The sequence below is a fragment of the Apium graveolens genome, chromosome 3, assembly GCF_009905375.1.
Source record: "Apium graveolens cultivar Ventura chromosome 3, ASM990537v1, whole genome shotgun sequence".
NCBI lineage: Eukaryota > Viridiplantae > Streptophyta > Magnoliopsida > Apiales > Apiaceae > Apium > Apium graveolens.
The window spans coordinates 199,080,290-199,098,805 of NC_133649.1; the positions used below are offsets into that span (position 1 = coordinate 199,080,290).

General features: G+C 37.3%; 2 non-coding genes across 2 annotated transcripts; both read left to right on the forward strand.

Moving 5' to 3' along the window:
* Positions 1-680: 680 nt before the first annotated feature.
* Positions 681-787, forward strand: LOC141715698 (small nucleolar RNA R71). Its single transcript, XR_012572450.1, has one exon. It is a non-coding gene; the product is annotated as a small nucleolar RNA R71 (small nucleolar RNA).
* A 14,662-nt stretch (positions 788-15,449) lies between these two features.
* LOC141716359 (small nucleolar RNA R71) lies at positions 15,450-15,556 on the forward strand. Its single transcript, XR_012573071.1, has one exon. It is a non-coding gene; the product is annotated as a small nucleolar RNA R71 (small nucleolar RNA).
* The last annotated feature ends 2,960 nt before the right edge of the window (positions 15,557-18,516 follow it).

Here is an 18,516-nt window from a genome sequence, read left to right on the forward strand (position 1 = left end):
TGAGCACTGCATTGGCTAATTGACCGATTTGATTTTCCAAGGTCTTGATAGAAACCGCCTGACTCTTGCACAACAGCTTAAGTTCCTCAAAATCAGCACTAGTAGGTGCAGCTGCACTTCCCTGTTGAGGATATGATTGCCTTGTAGCATACTGCTGTGGTTGCTGGAATGCAGGTGGGTTAAAATGTTTACTCACTCCTTGCTAATATGGTGGCTGAATAGCATTCTGATTATTTCCCCAGCTGAAATTTGGATGATTTCTGTTGTTAGGATGATAGGTTGCTGGCACAGGCTGCTGTTGTCGCTGATAATTATTCACATACTGAACAGATTCATTGACAAGAGAACACTGATCCGTAGCATGAGAACCTGCACAAAGCTCACAGACCATAGCTATTTGATTAACTCCATACGTAGCCAAAGAATCAACCTTCATTGATAGCGCTTGGAGCTGGGCTGCAATAGCGGTGGCTGCATCAACTTCCAGAATACCTGCGACCTTGCCTGACATCATCCTCTGAGTTGGGTTTTGATGCTCGTTTGCAGCCATTGTCTCTATAAGATTATACGCCTCAGTATAGCTTTTAGCCCATAAGGCTCCTCCAGCTGCTGCATCGAGCATGGGCCGAGATTGGGCCCCCAAACCATTATAAAAACCAGTGATTACCATCCAATCCGGCATTCCATGATGTGGACATTTTCTCAACATTTCCTTGTAGCGTTCCCAAGCCTCGCACATAGATTCTGTAGGTTGCTGCGCAAACTGAGTAAGAGCACTCCTCATAGCAGCAGTCTTTGCCATTGGATAAAACTTCACCATAAACTTTTGCGCAAGATCTTGCCACGTAGTGATGGACCCAGCTGGTTCAAAATGTAACCAGTCTTTAGCCTTATCCCTCAGTGAGAATGGGAAAAGCCTCAACTTGATAGCCTCATCAGTCACGCCATTATACTTAAAAGTGCTGCAGATCTCGACAAAATTCCTTATGTGCATGTTGGGGTCTTCAGTTGCCGCTCCTCCAAAAGAAACAGAATTCTGCACCATCTGAATAGTGCCCGGCTTGATTTCAAAGGTGTTAGCTTGAATAGCCGGATGAAGGATGCTTGACTGAATGTCATCAATTTTAGGTCGAGAAAAATCCATAAGAGCTGGATCAGCTTGAACAATACGATCTCCCATGTTTACTGGTTCTTTCTGCTCAGTTCCTGAATCCGAATCCTCAAAATCTAACTTCTCCGGAGTATCAAGAACTTCGTCTTTCTCCTCAGTTGTATCTAAGGTCCTCTTGCGAGCACGAGAACGAGTTTGCATAAACGCTTGCTAAAGTACCTGAAACACAACCGAAAAGAGTAATTAACTACTACGTCCTAATCACTGAGTCCTAATGACCAATGATGGTAAGTACATAAACTAAACAAATATGCCGAGTCCCCGGCAGCGGCGCCAAAAACTTGTTAGGGCGAAAACATGCACTAATATTCACGCAAGTATACGCGTTCGCAAGTAATATAGAATACTTTCTAGTTCGTTCCCTCAGAGACTCAGACTAAGTTATTGTCTAATTAAACTCACTCACCAATGTATGATTACTTCTCAATGTTAAGATAACACTTAAAATTGTTGATTAAATATTAATTATAATTAACTATTTAATTAACCACTTAACTAACACTTCAATTTATCAATAATAAAACACTCATGAGATCACAACTTCATTATTACTTCCTTCTATAGCCATTGTTATTACCTTTAGCATGTGACAGTGATAATATTAATCGAATAACATTGAACTGATAAAAGCCAACTTTCATTGTACTAATACCATTCTACCAAACATCCACAATTAAGATAGAAGTTGAATAGTCATCAATTATGTTGAGTTCCTATATGTCTACAGAAATTGACAACACAACGATTTAAGCACAAGTTATTCCTTTTGATTACATAGGGCAAATAAAACTGTTAGAGTTACCCACTAATCATGCACAACGTACATGAACCTATGCTAGCATGGCAAGTTCTAAATCTCAAGATCCACCGTTGCTTCACAAGAGATTAACACCCTATCTTATATGTTCACGACGCACATAAGACGAATACGCACAACCAATACTAGATATCATGCAATTATCACACACTAAAGTATTAAACAATTAACTAAAGAATTTTATAATAAATCCGTTGCAACCCCATGATCACGATTAGCCCATAATAGAACTTATCGCCATCATGGGTTCATATGAAATCATGATAAACAACACAAGAACATAATAACTAAACTAATTATATTAAAACAGAGTACGTCACAAGAGTAAATAAGTTAAAGCAAGAAAACTAGCATCCAACGTTACAACGAAACAAGAATCACAAGAATATATGCTTCCTCTTCGTTGCGGTGTACTAAATCGGTCTTCTTCCTTATCTCCTTCGCTTCTTGCGCAAAACACAATCTAAAACATAATCTCCTTTTTTGTTTCTGTGAAAACGTCTCAAATCTACTTATATAATAGTCCCATAAAACTCAGATTACATAGAAGTTGGAAGCCAAACAGAAGTAGAAGTCTAAAATAATTTATCCTTTTCCCCGACCCTGCGCGGCCGCTCAGCATTTCTGCGAGGGCGCGCAAGGCTGCTGCGCGGCCGCTCAGCATTGCTGCGCGGGCGCGCAGGACCCTACTGGAAAAAATCCAGGTTTGCTCCGTTTCTTCGCCGTAATCTGCCCGTTCTTTTCCTCTCGCAATGGTGAACACATGCCAAGGCTTATTCTTGATGATTCCTCCTCTGAAATGCAACTAATACCCTGAAATGCATAAACACTAGAAAAACGCATCAAATACACAAAATACTTGATTTCAAAACACCAATTTAAGCCATTTTAAGACGTTCTAAGTGGTATAAAATGCCACTTATCAAAGGCACGGAGTAAGAGATTATAATAAACTGATTAAAGTTCAGTCAATTGTTTTCAGGAAAGTACTTCCCAAGGTTATGGGGATAGTGTAGAAGCTTTAGAGCCAGAACAAAGGCAGAAGAGTATGATGAATTATGAATCTAAGTTGTAAAAGTTGTCAAGATTTGTTCTGAGGGCACGAATCCAGAATGACGGGATGTTTGAAATCAATGCTTATGTTGTGTTGGTTCATGAAATAATGATAAGAGAAAGGAAAATAAAAAGAAACTGAAGTGGAAAGGAATATAAAGACAATAGAGTTTGAGGAATGATAAGGGAGTTGGGTATGAGGAAACCCTAAAGACTCATAGCAATAGAAATAGAAAAGTATGTAATCGTCAGGATGAGGGTGATTCACCATGAGTTAAATTGATGGTTGAAGGCATAAGAGATATATATATTGTACCCCCTTTAAGTTGGGAGGATTCGAGGAAACCTTGAGATAGTTCGAAGGATAAATAATGAGACGCAGATAGACTGAGGAGACAAGGAAGTAAGAAATTAGGAAAATTGGATGAAGGAAGTGACCTTCAAGAATGTGAAGTGTATGACCGGTGGCTTGATACCCAAAAAGGGAGACGCCAGGTATGAAAGATATCCCAACATTGAGATGACTGTTGAGATAAACAACAAAAGTAAATAAGGAATTATTAAGAAGAAGTTCACATTGAACACGACCAATATCTTCTAGAACATCCCTGTTATCATTACTAAATCAGGCAAGAAAAGCGAATAACCGTTGTTATCTTTTGGAGGCCATATTGATTGACCTCATTTTGAATAAGGATGCTATTGTGAAATTTGGTATAGACTATCGAGATGGGAATGATTAAATAAGATAATCTATCAAGGATATATTACTTGATTTATCCATGGAAGGATGCATGTACCTTTTTAAAGGTGGAATTAAGGATAGAACCTCGGTAACTTAAAATGAATCCTAGGGGAATGCATAAAGGTTGGCATTTCACCCTTAATAGGGGTAGTATGAGTCTTGACAGTATGAATTGGAAAGGATTAAGGTAACAATAACCTTTAAGAATCAGTGGAGAAATTTTTTCATAAGTATATAGACAATGATTCTAGTATTAGTAAAGGGTATTTCGATATGCCCTGTATCTAGGGAATACAGGAGGAACGATTCAAGGATAACCTTAGAGGTTTTACAAGGAGAAAGGTAATATTCAAAATTCTCAAGAGTAAAAATGTTGATAAAGGAAATATGACGTAATTATAATGATGCCAAGTGGGGCACGTGTTAAACTACGAGGAAGTATGGATCGAACCAGTAAAGGTCGAAATTGTTCAGGGCAATTAGGGCCTAAGATAAAAGATGTTCTAAGTATGATTGAGAGTCAGTCGTGACAGTGATTAACCTCTAAAGACTGAGGCAATAACTTATGGAAAAATGGTAATTTTTTTTTTACTCATCAGATTTTAAGGAAAACATCTTCACATAAGCTGTGATTGAAATAAGGTAGAAAATTTATTTGGAGGTGGTTAAAATGACATTGACTGTAAGGAAATTTTACTATCAGGAAAGGCCAAAGAGGTGGCCGACACTTTAAAGGTAAGAGGATAATTATAGGCGCTTGTGCCAAAGGAATACAGTGATGATGGTTAAAGCTATGCAGGTTGTATTATGGTTTGGAAGATTGACATTCCTTCTGATGACTGTGCAATACCCAACTGTAATAGTAGTTGGTAAAGGTTTAATTCGTGTAATCACCATGAGCGGGCTATCTATCTCAGAAGGTACTATCTTGAGAATGAGCCTGAACCATGTTTCAAAAAGGACTAAACGAACCTTTGAGTTAAGTCTTCTATTGAAGGCATATGTTTAAGAATGGTATTAACCTGCTATCGTTGCTTTGATTGAAGCTCTTCTGCAATTTTATCTGCTTCATGTCATGTATGTATATCAGGATCAGGAGTGTTCTTCATGAATCATGAATGGCGATTGTGTTACCTCCTTAGAAGGATTTGATACGCCATGTATGGACTCTGTATGGTTAGATATTAAGATTTCATGGAACGTGAATGACGATAGTAGGTCAGTAGTGGACCATAGTAGTGCAGCAATGATTCTGCGAGTAATGAGCTGATTACAACCGTGAGAGTTGTATTAGAATGGATGTTGAGATTGAGTACCACTAATCGGGTCGTGGTAGTGTATAAGTTATCATTGATAGACTAATTAAGTAGAGTATCTACCTATTGAATATTTATTCCCTTTTATGAAAAGAGAGTCGTATTACTATATGAGGAAGGTTGCGGTGCAAGCATAGAATTCTAGTAACGATGATATCTAGAATGAGATCCCAGATTCAATTTTCGATATCGAGGGAGTTTCATAGGTGATTGTGTATAAGCTCGAGGAAGAGCATGGGTCCATAGAATGATGGACGGAATAGCAAAAATATTTAGGCATGTGAAAAACGATGCTATAATACTTGATGTTGATATAAATACATATATGTTTTATTCTCCTATGACAAACCTCTATAGTTCAGAGGTAGATTCCAAGCCAGATATTTTATTGTAATAAATTTTTTTTTTACGAATATATAATCCTCTTCAGTTCGTTCTTTTCTCTTCTTTTCATTTCATGTAAGCTGAGAAGAACAACCCTTCCAGAAGGGGAGGTATTGCCGAATGACTATCTATCTGTGTGATAGAAGCCTAGTGGGATACCATCTATTGTTTAATTGCTTGTCAAGTACTAAAGGCTGGCCATCTTCTGTACTAACTATGCGATATAACAAGTGTTCATGATCATAGTGATCTCTCAATAAATTCCTTTACTTCTATATGATTGATCAAACTTTGGGAAATAGAAACAGCTGAAAAAGGAGTAATAAAGTTGTGGTGGTACTCGGAATGGAAACACATTCGTGATACTAAGGTTGACATGGGTATTAAAAGGTTATAGAACGCTAACGAGCAAAAATATAACCAAGATAATATTAGGAACGGAAGGTAGTAGAGATTACGAACTGGAAAAGAATGGGTATTGAGAAGCAAAAGCTATAATGAGAGTCTGTGCAATAGACTTGAAAGAAATTGGAATGATCACTTAACACGGATTCAGTTTTCTTACGACAATAGATCATATGTCAGTATTGAGGTATCGCCTTATGAGATCCTTGAGGGAAGACAATGTCGATCTCCCTTATGTTAGGATGAAGTTGTAGAGCGCAAGATGCTCGGACCCGCAGTAGTCCAAAGGACCAGGGATATAATAGATCTAATCAGAGGACGGCTGGTAGTAACCCAAGATGGACATAAGAGGTATGCTGATTTGACTCAAAAGGATAAAGAGTATGAAATAGGGGACCTAGTAATGTTATAGGTATCCCTTGGAAAGGATTGATGAGGTTCGGAAAGAAAGGAAAGCTAAGTCTACAATTTGTTGGACCCTTGGATATATTAAGACATTTTGGGAAGTTAACATATGAGCTAGCCCTACCCCCGAACATGTAGCAAGTCATAACGTGTTCCACGTATCAATGTTAAGGAAGTATAATTCGGATGCCAGATAAATAGGGGCATATGAGCGCATAGACATACAACCCGACGTAACCTATATGGAGCAACCATGAAGGGTTATAGAGTAAAAAGGAACAAGTGCTTAGGAGAAGGGTTATCAAACTATTCAAAGTTTGATGGAAGAACCACAATGTGGAAAAATTTACTCGAGAGTAAGAAAGTATCCCTATTCATTTTCTATCTGATTCCGGGACGGAATCCTTTTAAGGAGGGGAGACTGTAATAACCCCAATTTTTGGAAATTTTTGAAACCCTTATGAATAGTGATTTTGCAGATTATGCTGAATAAGAAAACTTTTCATACCACACTATGTAGGGGCTCTTTTATTGATCTTCTGGGATATTATTATTACTCTATATGATAAATAAGTGTATGTAAAGATCGTCAGAATCCAAATTCGAACACTTTGATTTTTCCTGAAAATCTACCAGATACAGAAAGAATTGAGTATAAGGTAACAGAATAAAAAGGATTTAAATTCAAGGATTATAAGAGAGGATCATGAAAGGAATATAATGTATTGAGAAAGGTTAAAGAAACCTAAGTAATAAGATCCCGGGTATGATCCCTCAAACGATAAACGAAAACGAAAGTTAAGCGAATCGTATAACAGATCAGCGGTCATTAGGCAAGCAATTAGGAGTTAATCAAGGAGGTTAGGGATGATGATGTCATCAAACCAACAAGGTGTGGACAAGTGGAAGCATTATGATATGTGCAAGATGACATAAGCATGACAAGGGGTTTTGTTTTGTTGGTTGATTTTGGGCCAAGTAAAATTTACCATGGTAAAAAGCTAAAACATTTTCCAAGGCAAAAAGGAGAAGCAACCAAGCAAATATCATATAACACAAAAATTAGAAGTTGACTTTCCCATTTCAAGAAGAAAGCTCTCGGCTAAAACAAACCCAGAAACTTCAAACTGCCATATCTCCTTCAATACTCACTCAAATTTTGTGTTCTATAGCTCGTTGGAAAGGTATTGAGATGTCCTACAAATCTTGTTCACAAGTATCTTCCAAATAAGCAAGGTAAGAACCTCATTTTTATAGTTCTTTAAATCGGACTTTTAGAAACTTCAAAGCCTAACTTTGTGTTCTTGATTTCTTTGGAAAGATCAAGCTTGTAGGAGGTTCCCTAAGGCTTCCTAGAAACTTAACACCTCCCAAGGAAGGTATAAATCTTCACACCCTTTAGTAATAAGTTTAAATGTTGAAGTTTGGAGATGGTTTGGATGGATGAGTAGTAATTTGAATGATAAGCATGATTCGAGCTTAATTGTTAAGTAGTTTAGTTGAATTTGGAGATGTTATAATATATGATTGGATTAAGATCCTTGAGCTTATTATGACTGAAATCAGTAGCATTGATGTGTATCTTGAGTTGTTGTTGATTGGTAGTTGGATTGATATGATTTGGAATGGTAAAAATTTGGGAAATCGCGTAAACATAGCCGTCGGAATGTCCGATTTACTTTAGACTGCTTTTGTTCATAACATTAGGACCCGAGAACTCCCTGCTAGATTTTGACCATTTCCATGTTTAGATAGTTCATGTTATGAGCTTCGTTTTGATATGTGGTTCGTTTGATTCCGATGTACGGTTTAGGAGAAACGGCCGTTTTAAGTAACGACGTTTCGCGAACGAACCATTACCCCTTGCCTTACTTTGAAACATATGTTAATGACCTAAAATGGCTAATTGGAGTATGAAACATTTATGTAAAATGTATTAGCCAGTTGGTAATACACTCGTGAAAGAATCGCCTTAAAACCCTTAATGGTTAATTTATTAAAAATGGTGGAGCCGAGGATACTCGGGCGACTTAAGTAAATCGTTAAGCGCGAAAGCGAACGTTAGGACTCTAAATGGTTAAAGTCGAGTTTCTTAAGCGACCGGGGTTTAATTCCGACTTATGTTGTTGTTCATAGGTTATCGGACCCCCTCTAAGCTTAAGCCTATCCGGGAGCACTCAGGCAAGTTTTCTACCCGTTATACTGTTGTTGTGATGTATACACTTGTATATGCATTATCTTTTAATAGATGCATGATGGTTATATTAGCAAATTCTTGCGATATATTGTAGCATGTGATATGGTATATATGCATGCCTGTTTCGTAATCTTGATACATATATCTTTTGATTTAGTTGATAATACCTATGCTAGAGATAAGCGGTATTTGCGTATACCCTTAGTATAGGGGACCCAAAGGTGAACATTTTTCTAAAACCGGGAGTCGATATTCCCGAGTATATATTTATATATTTATATATATATGAATAGTTTTCAAGGCTATTATTCGAATAAGGTTTATTCGATAACTTTATTTTTATTAATGAATATTACTTGAATATCCATCCGAGGAATTATGACTCCCTTTATTTTATTAATGAATATTATTTTGAATATTCATTCTAGGGCTTATGACTCCCTTTATTTTATTAATGAATATTATTTTGAATATTCATTCGAGGGCTTATGACTCCCTTTATTTTATTAATGAATATTATTTTGAATATTCATTCGAGGGCTTATGACTCCCTTTATTTTATTAATGAATATTATTTTGAATATTCATTCGAGGACTTATGACTCCGATTAATTGCTAATTAATATTCTTTATTTTATTAAAGAATAATGTGTCGGTAATCAAACTTACTTTTGATTATTCAAATAAAGAAATTACTTTCGTATAAGTATATCTTTGGTTATTTAATATTCATTTAAAGTATAAGTTTTAAAACTTCTACTTCAATTATTTTTATAAAGATTATTCTTTATGGGAATATTATTTAAATAATAATATTCAGATATTTTCTAATATATAGGGACTGATTTATTTTATTAAATCAGCATCACTCCAAACATTCTTAAAAATTTTTTCGAGTCTTTAAAATGATTTTTAAAGGTTAGGGCGGATCCCAAAACTTAATTTTATATTTAAGATCCTCCTTTCGAAGGGGATTTAAATACTCGCTCAAAACCTGAGGGATCCGGCTTTGTGGTGTATTTTATATTCGCAACAAGGTTGCTATTCTGATAAAAGAGTTTTTGATTACTTACCCAACACTCGGGAAGTAAAATTCTTGGAACAAGTTAATCCATTAACAGGCATCGCCTGGGAAATATCGGTGAGTTTTCCTTTCCAACTAGATACGACTTCTTGGTGGAGCCGTATCAATAAGTTTCTACTTGGGGAAAGTGGGGACGAGCTTTACGTTTCAGAGTCATGGATTTCATCTGAACTAGGAGTGGCGTAAGTGGTCGAGTGGCGCCGGCCCAGCCTTATTATATTGGCCCAAATGGCCTGGAAGTTCCGCTAAGACGGTCCATTCCTTAGGAGTCCAGTGTTCGGTTGACAAGTAAATCCGACAGGTTCTCCTCTACATGTAGAAAATGGTGGGGTTGCACTACTACGACTGATCATCGTAAGTGGCCTTCCTGGCGCGGCAAACTCCCGTAATGAGTTCATCATCCAATTGGATATTTCTGCAACACTACCCAGAGCACTTCGATAGAAAGGCTACGGTTGGGCGATTGTTGAGTGTTGGCAGGGTCGAGTTTTCGAAATGATGTTTGCATCAAATGAAGTATCTCGTAACTTCATTTTATTTTGATGATATTTTAAAGATTGATTCTATACAAGTTTTGTCTTGTAGCTTAATCTATGGGAGGAACTATTTATACATTGAACGGTGGTAGTTCAAGTAGTATTCGGAAAATATATAAGTATATTGGAGTATCTTGTAACTTCATCTTTTAAACTTATATCTAGTAAATGATTATCTTGTGCATGTCAAAGATTTTCATAAAAACGTTGAGACAAGGTTAGATATATGAGATCACCTTGCAACGATATTTTTATACAGTTATAAACTAGAACTCTGTGTATATTATACATGTTAGAGGATTTCAAAGATTGTGAAAAGTATATGTATATATATACTGAATATTTTGCGACTTGGTCGCGTTAAGATATCAGCTTGGTTCATTTCTTCTTGACCAAGACTTTCATGAGTACTATGAGAATGCTCATATATTGTTAATTATTATACATATTATTTTGGTGGGCTTGTTGCTCACCCTTGCTTTCTTCTTTCATCACACAACATCAGATAGACAAGATGAACAGGATCAAGCTCCCAATTCGCGAGCGGATAGGAAACGTTCCGCAGTTTCCTGTAGGCGTTGATGCCATTGTAGCTGAGGTAAGATCTACCAATAGGCTAGGCTTTCAACTCTTGATGTACCAGACTCATGTATAATATGAATTGTAATAATGGCAAAGAAAATGTAAATTTATTCAGAAAACCTTTTAAGGTGTATTGGCAGATAATTGTGGAATAAAATGACTTGTGATTATTTTTGGATGTTCATCTCTGAGACTATAACTTGTGGTGTGTGTGTTTATTGTGGGGTCACAGTACAGAGTAGTTGATTAATTATTAAGATTGGGTGTTATTAAGGGAAATGGAACTCGTGACAACCCGGATCCCCGACCCCGGATTTGGGGGTGTTACAGAAGCTGAATAGGCACTAATTATATTAAGACCCTATATGTCTATAGAATTTGACAACATATTGGTTTAAGCACAAGTTATCTATCTTGATTACATAGGGCAAGTAAGAAGGCTAAAATTACCTACAAATCATGTATAACAAATACATGAACCTATGCTAGCATGACAAGTTCTAAACCTCTATATTCACTATTGCTTCAATAGAGATTAACAAACTATCTTGTATGTTAGCTACGCACATAAGACGAATAAGCACAACCAATACTAGGATATCAATCAATCACCACACACCAAGATATCGAAATAAATTAACTATAGAAATTCATAAGTAAATCCGCTAGATACCCATGACAATGATTAGTTCATAATCGAACTCATCGTCACCATGGGTTCCAATGAAAGCATGGTATAAACAAGGTCTTAATAAACTGAATAATAATTAAAGTACGAAAAAATGAGATCTAGGTTCAACAAGAACGAAAGCGAGCATCCAAAGTTATAACTAATTCAAAGAATCACAAGTTAAAATTAAGATCTTCTTTTTCGGAGTTGTTTTGTGCTTCTAGGTCTTCTCCTTGATATCCCAATCTTCCCGGATGATGAAAAACCTTTTTTTTAAGTATATATACTCCCATATTGGACCTGGACCCTTAAAATCATCAAATTCCACTCAAAAAAGGCTTTTTCAGCGAAATCAGCGACCAGCCGCGCCTCAGGCGGCCGCCTCACATCCCAGGCGGGCGCCTCAACTCCCAAGCGGCCGCCCCACATCCCAGGTGGGTGCCTGCAGCCTGTCTGGAAAAATTCTGATAAATCTTGTTTTGGCCATAACTTGAGTTCTACTCGTCAGAATTAGGCGATTCAACTGCTCACGAGAAGCTAACGAAATTCTATACAACTTGATAATGGCCTTGGCTTCAAAATCTGATCACGTTTCATCATATTTCCTTTAAAATCTCCTTTCTTCATTTAACTGATACCTGAAATGCAATAACACGAAACACATCAAAATACCAACAACTTGAGTTCAAAACACCAATTTAAGCTTGTAATAAATCGTTCTAAGTGGATATAAAATCCACTTATCACATCCCCAAACTTGAATCGATGCTTGTCCTCAAGTATAAACAGACTCAAAAACTACAAAACAAACCTAATGCATGAATGCAACTACGTGAATGCCACTAAATGATAATGCAATCGATCCCCTCAGAATAACCATAACCAAATGAATAAGCCAATGCCTCTAAGAATGCAATGACTTAAAATAGAGTTCGAATAAATCCCATAAACCAACTCACAAACTAGAAATGTGCGTGTGTGGAATGCTTAACAGATATCTCTCGATACTAGATCAATAACCATAACTTATCTATCATTGAAACAATCAAAAGTTTAAAAATAGAATAGACAATAAACGCATTATGACTCACAACACCTCCTTTCTACTAGAGTTATACAAGGATTCACACTATTATTGAACACATAACAAAGATGCTTATTTGATCGTGCAATGAATGAGGTCCCAAAAGACTTATGCAATAATATCCATGTAGCGAGCGTTAGGTTAGCGGATCCCAGACTAATAAAACCTTAGGTCACTAGGCACAAAGTCCCCTAGAACTTAATAACTCGAGTATTAAAGAGCTCACTCTTGATCAATTATGCATAAACACATACTTTTTTTTCTTTTTTTCTCTTTTTTCTGTTTTTCTTTTTTTTCAACAGTTTCTGAATGAGTGTGTTTCTCTCCATCTCATTCAACCCTAGACTACTCATAAAAATATGAGCCGGCTACTAGCCATTTGACGCCTTGCCTTACAACAACTAGCAATGAAATTCAAGTTTTTCTCCAGATAAAAAAAATCAGTGTTTTTACGTCATTATGAGAATATCACAAATTCTAAATATAACCAAGTGATTAAATCTCAACAACAAACAAGTATGATCATGATCTAGATCAAAAGCAACCCTACAAGACTTTGTGAAAATATTTAATCAATTCATTAGTACTTAAACATCCCTATATCGTCATCACCACACTCAAATCAACATCAACTTATCAAATATCATAGTTCATCTTAAGGAATCATGCTAAATATGCATGCAAATGCAATTATATGAAATCACATAAAAACAAACAAATATGTCCTAAATGAACAATCATGCAAAACTATGCATGAACTACAACTAAACATGTAATATGAATCTATATGAATCTATATGGACACACACACTACTAATCCTTACATTATCACCCCCAAACATAAAATTTTCAATGTCCTCATTGAAGGTAATAATAAGGATTTCAGGCATACCTAATTAGCGGGAGAATCACCCTCATCGGGTGGAGGATCAGGTGGCCAATCAACCTCGCCACCAGTGTCTCGAACAACAGTACCGAAAGCCTGTGTCAAATCTTTAAGAAAATATCGGTGGTTGACATACATGACCTCCATACGCCTAGTCAATCTTCTATACTATGCATCACCAACACCAGTCCTATCAACTACCTATTGCACATGAGAAGAACCCTCTGTAGGCACTGGAAGATCCATTCGACTACCCTCTACATCATCAAATATATACCCCAACTCCTTATCATAGGGTGCACCTAAGAATGAATAATTCAAGTGATCTGGAAGTCCGTTGAGCTCAAGTGTGGGAGCTTTTTCAATAGATGGTTCAAAACGCTCCTGAAATTTTTTTGACTCTGCTAACCCAATAGAATCGAATGGCATATCCAACTTCCTCTTCCACGAAGGTGTATTCAAAACCTGCAATTTCTCTACTTTAAAGCACTCCTCTTTAGTTATGGGTAACTTTATTTCCTTGAACATATTAAAAGTGACCTTTTGATTGTGAACCTTCATCAAAAGCTCTCCTTTTTTCACATCGATCATAGTTCGTCCAGTAGCGGAGAATTGTCTTCCCAAGATGATGGGAATCTTCTTATCTTCCTCAAAATCAAGAATTACAAAGTCAGCAGGGAAGATGAGTTTATCCACCTTGACCAAGACATCATCCACTATACCTCATGGATAAGCGATAGAACGATCAGCTAGTTGCAATGACATGTATGTTGGTTTCGGATCAGGCAGACCAAGCTTCTTGAAGATAGATAAGGGCATCGGATTGATGCTAGCTCCTAAATCACATAAACACTTGTCAAACGACAAGTTTCCGATGGTGCAAGGAATAGTGAAGCTTCCAGGATCTTTAAGCTTCGGATGTAACTTCTGTTGCAGCACAACACTGCATTTCTCCGTTAGAGCAACAGTCTCTAAGTCATCGAGCTTCACTTTCCGAGAGAGAATACCTTTCATAAACCTCGCATAGCTAGGCATCTATTTAAGAGCTTCAGCGAAAGGTATGTTGATATGAAGTTTCTTGAACACCTTTAGAAACTTCTCAAACTATTTATCCAGCTTTTTCTTCTGCAGCCTCTTAGGAAAAGGAGGTGGAGGATAGATCTGTTTCTCCCCTGTATTACCCTCAGGAGGAGTGTGTTCCACAGCAGTCTTCCCTGGTTCCACCTCTGCTTCCTTCTGCACTTCTTCTTCAGCCACAACTATGTTTTCTGAAACTTGAGATTTTTCAGGCTCTTCGTCTTGCTGAATTTGGGGGCTTGCGACCTTTCCAGACCTTAAGGTGATGGCGTTCACCTGTTCATCAACTTCCCTATTTCCTGGATTTGTTTCTGTATCACTAGGAAGCATTTCTGGTGGTCGATTCAATAAGGCATTAGCAATTTGCCCTATTTGGTTCTCCAGAGTCTTGATAGAAATAACCTGGCTTTGGCATATAAGAGCCTGATTTTTGCACATAAGTCGCAACTCCTCCAATTCAGATTTTTCATTTGAAGATAGACATACACCAAGAGTTTGTTGTTTTGGTGTAATTTGTTGCTAAAAACTAGGAGGGTTGAATAGCTTATTTCCAAACTGCTGGAACGACCGTTGCATCGCAATATGGATTGTTGCTCCAGCTGAAGTTAGGATGATTCCAGTTGTCAGGATGATAAGTGTCTAGAACTAGTTATTGCGATCTCTGAAAGTTGCTCACAAACTGAGCTGAGTCACTAAATATAGCGCATTGCTCCGTCGCATGTGAACCTGCACATAGCTCACAAACATTGGTTATCTGATTAACACCCAAGTTAGCCAGAGAATCGATCTTCATAGACAATGCCTTTAGTTGACCAGTGATAGCCGTAGCTGTATCCACTTCAAGAACTCCTGCTACCTTGCCCCGTGGACATCTCTGGGTTGGATACTGATATTTATTAGCAGTCATCAGTTCAATTAGATCATAAGATTCCTCATAGCTCTTTTCCCATAATGCTCCGCCTGCTGCTGCATCGAGCATGGGTCTGGACTGTGTTCCCAACCCATTATAAAAACAAGTGATGATCATCCAATCAGGAATTCCATGATGAGGACACTTCCTAAGCATCTCCTTGTAGCGCTCCCAAGCTTCACATAGAGATTCTCCCGTTTGCTGCGCAAATTGAGTAATAGCATTCGTGAGTGCAGCTGTCTTCGCCATAGGGAAGAATTTAGTAAGAAACTTCTGAGCAAGATCTTCCTAAGTAGTAATCGAACCAGCTGGTAGAGAGTGTAACCAGCTCTTAGCCTTGTCCCTCAGAGAGAATGGGAACAGTCTCAACTTCACAACATCTTCAGAAACACCGTTGAACTTGAAGGTGTCGCAGATCTCAATGAAATCCCTAATGTGCATATTGGGATCTTCCATTGGAGAACCCCCAAACTGGATTAAATTCTGCACCCATTGAATTATGTCAGGCTTGATCTCAAAGGTATTAGCTGTGATAGCTGGCCTGACAATGCTAGATTGAATGTCATTGATCTTGGGTTGAGAAAAATCCATCAAGGATTTCGTTCGTGCTGCTGGATCTCCCATTGTAATGAGTACCTGAAACACAAACAAATAAACCGTGAAAGTAAAAGAATCCGAGTCAGTGAACTTTGACGACCACTGATGACAAACACATAAACTAAAAGTTAACACCGAGTCCCCAGCAGCGCTGCCAAAAACTTGTTAGGGCGAAAACACGCGCTAAAATTCAGGCAAGTATACGCGTTCACAAGTAGTATAAGATATAAATCAGATTCGTTCCCACAGAGACTGGTTTAGGTTAAGTTCAATTTAAGCACCTATGCAACAATGTATGGTTATCGCTCAATGCTACGACAAATAACAAATTGGGTTTTTATGAAACTAAGAGATTATACTAAATAACATTAACTAAGAGAATTGAGGTTGAATTACTATATATGACAAACTTGGGATTCTAACTTCATTAAATAGCCTTATTGTTCTTAACCTTAGCATGTGATTATGATGACACTAATCAAATAACACGAAACTGATAAACGCTAACTTTCGTTGCACGAGTACCATTCTACCAGACATCCACAAAAGAAATAGAAGCTGAATAGACACCAATTATATTGAGACCCTATATGTCTATAGAATTAGACAACATAATGGTTTAAGCACAAGTTATCTATCTTGATTACATAGGGCAAGTAAGATGGTTAAAATTACCTACGAATCATGCATAACAAATACATGAACCTATGCTAGCATGGCAAGTTCTAAACCTCTATATTCACTGTCACTTCAATAGAGATTAACAAACTATCTTATATGTTAGCTACGCACATAAGACGAATAAGCTCAACCAATACTAGGATATTAATCAATCACCACACACCAAGATATCAAAACAAATTAACTATAGAAATCCATAAGTAAATCCGCTAGAACCCCATGACAACGATTAGTTCATAATCAAACTCATCGTCACCATGGGTTCCAATGAAAGCATGGTATAAACAAGGTCTTAATAAACTAAATAATAATTAAAGTACAAATAAAAGAGATCTAGGCTCAACAAGAACGAAAATGAGCATCCAAAGTTACAACTAATTCAAAGAATCACAAGTTGAAAACAAGATCTTCTTTTTCGGAGTTGTTTTGTGCTTCTAGGTCTTCTCCTTGATATCCCAATCTTCCCGGATGATGAAAACCTTTTTTTTAAGTATATATACGCCCATATTGGACCTGGACCCTTAAAATCATCAAATTCCACTCAAAAAAGGTTTTTTCAGCGAAATCAGCGACCAGCCGCGCCTCAGGCGGCCGTCCCACATCCCAGGCGGGTGCCTCAGCTCCCAAGCGGCCGCCCCACATCCCAGGCGGGCGCCTGCAGCCTGTCTGGAAAAATTCTGATGAATCTTGTTTTGGCCATAACTTGAGTTCTACTCGTCAGAATTAGGCGATTCAACTACCCACACGAAGCTAACAAGATTCTCTACAACTTGACAATGGCCTTGGCTTACAAATCTGATCACTTTTCATCATATTTCCTTTAAAAGATCCTTTCTTCATTTAACTGATACCTGAAATGGAATAACACAAAAAGACATCAAAATACCAACAACTTCAGTCCAAAACACCAATTTAAGCTTATAATAAAGCATTCCAAGTGGATATAAAATCCAATTATCAAACCTAATCTTGAATATGTGAATCCTAATTGTTGCGTATATTGTTATAATACGAATAATTACGAGCCGAGAATTGTTATCGTTGGGTAGGATTGATATCGAGGATATGTCAAGCATACCTAGTCCTCTAATATAGAGTATTTTGACTCTGTAGGTTTTAGTCGAAGGACTCAAGAATTGATATCGAACTAAAGATAACCTAGTGATCAGTTGACCAGCTCATCGAGGTTCCAAGCGAAGGACCTGAGTGTTGAAGTCAGATCCAGGATAGTCTACTAGTAAGGCGATAAAATCGAGCATCCAAGTCAGTCCAAGGTCGATCGGTATTAGTTGTAAAGTTCTGCAAGGCAAGTACCCCTGACCATTCTTTTATGGTTAGTATATATGAATGAACTGTTATTTTATTTTCGAACAGGAACATAAATGTTTTAAGTTACGTATCCCCCATATTAAAAATGTTGTTTAAATATGTTCTTTGGGGATAAGTAACTTCTGAAAGTACCTATCTCTAAAATATGATTAAAAATGGAAAAAAGGTTTTGAATATTGTGCTGTGATGGAATTATTTTTAATAAGAGATAGGTAAAAGTGGATTTGAAAAATGGATAAAATGAATCAGATATTGGATAACGTTGCGTAAGTGGCTAATTCGGTTGCGCGCGATTCATAACCGATTAGTCCAGCATAGTTAATCAGAGACCTAGCTAGTCTCTGCGGATCCGGTTATTTTGTATGAAAGCCCGATCAGCTTTCCTAGACATTTTATGTGATAGTCCGGCCAACTATCCTAGATAATTTGTGTGGAGGCCTGATCAGCCGTCCCTAGATAACATCCAATACATATCTGATTGTGGTTTTGTGGTTCCAGTAATGGAACAAGTGATTGTGGTTCCAGTAATGGAACACGTGATTGTGGTTCCAGTAATGGAACAAGTGATTGTGGTTCCAGTATTGGAA